This window comes from Alligator sinensis, unplaced genomic scaffold, assembly GCF_000455745.1.
Source record: "Alligator sinensis unplaced genomic scaffold, ASM45574v1 scaffold1055_1, whole genome shotgun sequence".
Lineage (NCBI taxonomy): Eukaryota > Metazoa > Chordata > Crocodylia > Alligatoridae > Alligator > Alligator sinensis.
In genome coordinates, this window is record NW_005842170.1 from 1,526,884 (window position 1) to 1,529,150 (window position 2,267).

Below are 2,267 nucleotides of genomic sequence, written 5' to 3' on the forward strand. Positions count from 1 at the left end.
TAGGACCAGAAGAAACCAAATCATACACTAAAAGTCAAACACCTACTATAACATATTTTAATATTACAAAAAATACTTTTGTCATGATTTGTGTTTATGTATTGAATATAGATGTGATTGCATAGTAACTTAAAAATAAAATCTTAGTCTTGTATATTGTGTGTGGGGGGCGTATGGTAGAGTGTAGGGATCTGTGTGTGTGCGTGCACACGTGCTGGTGTGTGGGGGGCATAGGATATGTTGGGGGTTGTATATATGTGGGTTGTGGGGGCAGGGTGTGGGTATGTGGTGTTTGTGGGATATGAAGAAGGGTGGGGGTGCCCCCCCACACACACACACACACACTCCTATCATGGTGCAGCAGTAGCAGCGGCAGGTGGGGGCGCTCATGTCTGGTGCAGGTGCCGGTGCCTTGCAGCACAAGGCTCCAGCCAGCACTTCACATCACAGCGAGGAGCACAACCCCTGCTGGGCCACCTCTACTGCCATCACTCCCCACCACACACGTGCAGTCTTCACACTCATATGTCAAGGGAGGGAGCCCCACATACTGGAGCCGTCGGTGTGGTCCCAGGACTCCATGAGGAAGCAGGAGCCAGAACTCCCCTCCACTTCTGCAGTCCTAGGACCTGTGCAGCAGGGGCAGGTAAGACAGCTGGGTCCCGCACATGGAGCTTCCCTCTGGTGGTGTGCAATTTCAGGGGCTGCACTTGCATGGTGGGGAGTGCTGGTGATAGAAGCAACCCAGCAGGGGCTGTGCTCCTCCCTGCAATGTGCAGTGCTGGCTGGAACCGCATGCTACTGGGTACCAGCACCTGCACTAGGCACAAGTACCCCGAGCACCCCTGCCTGCTGCTGCTGCTGCCACCACTACCTGCTAGGGGCTGCGTACAATGGGCAAAGTGTGGGGGGTTCCCCACCACTCCCACCCTCCCTCTCACCCACACCCTACCCACCCAAGCTCCATGCTGCTGCTGCCTCCCTGGACACATCCACACATGCAGGCACGTACACTTGCAGCAGCTCAAATAGAAGCGGTGCAAATGTGAGCCAGGGTTTTTGGCCTCACCAAATGTGCCCAGACATGCACTTTCATGTGGGGCAAATTGTGCCACTTGGGGAAAAATAACCCTGCCTGGCTCCTCCTGGATTTGGAGCCAGGGGGAGCTAGACCCCAGAGCCAGCACCTGTGCTGTCCACAGCAGTATAGAAAGCTGCCCTGTCCTGGCCTGATCAGTACAAAAAGCTGCCCTATCAAGTACCTCAGGGCTACTTGCTCTCAGGAGCTTCTGGGGCTCAGGCAATTGGTACCTGGGGACACTATCCCTTGTCCCAGCTGGACTGCTGAAGCAGCCCTGAGAGCTCCCTGTACCCTCTACCCACTGCAGCAGTCTGGCTGTGACCGGCTGTGCACCTGCAAACCTGGATGGGGAATGCACAGCTAAAGGCATCTTCCCCTCTGGGCCAGCTGCCAGTGGGCTGTGGCTGCAAAGTTGGCCTTTGTGCAGCACTACTGCCATGTGTGCCACCTGCCTAGCCATCTGGGCAGCTATCGTACGGATGATGTTCCAGGTGTGGTGGCCTGTTTTGAACTCTCAAAGCATGTCCTCCTGGCCTCAATTGTCCAGGAGGTCAGACACCACCAGCTGGGTCCAAGGTGCCAGCTCTGAGCAGGCAGGTTCTGCCACTGGCTTCCATAGCAGGAATTCTGGTGTTCCCTATTTGAAAACTGAAAAACCTCTGATAAAAAAATCCCAAAGTCACTCTGTAAAATACCCCAAAATCCATGTTTATCCACAATTAAAACAAAAGATGGCTATGTATACACACACACACACACACACACAGAGTGAGACAGAGAAACAGCAATCAGTTGGGCAATGTTTTATTGATATATCTACAGTGTTAAAGCAATTTGGAAGTGTACCAGTGTCTCCATCATCATAATAAAGTGAATTCTAAATACTTATATGCTTTACTGCTCCCCACAGGGGCCCCCACAGGGGTGACAGCCCCTCCACAGGGGCCACATCTCCTCCACAAGGGTTACAGACCCTCCCACGAGCTACACCCATCACAGGAGGCACAGCCCCCCCAAAAGGGGTTACAGCCCCACCATGGGAGCCATAGCCCTCCAATAGGGGTAAAATGGCCCCCATAGGGGCTACCACGCCCCCTGGAGGGCCCACATGCCCCACTCCTGCTTACTCCCCCAGCCCCCCTGATTGCTGCCCTGCCTGGCCGCATCCCCCACTGGCTCCTGCAGC

The 2,267-nt window shown here is 54.3% G+C and overlaps 1 protein-coding gene across 1 annotated transcript in view; it reads right to left on the reverse strand.

The window, feature by feature from the left end:
- The window catches only part of TCERG1L (transcription elongation regulator 1 like), a 233,753-nt gene that overhangs the window by 93,762 nt on the left and 137,724 nt on the right, over positions 1–2,267 (reverse strand). The gene's annotated exons all lie outside the window — the stretch shown is intronic.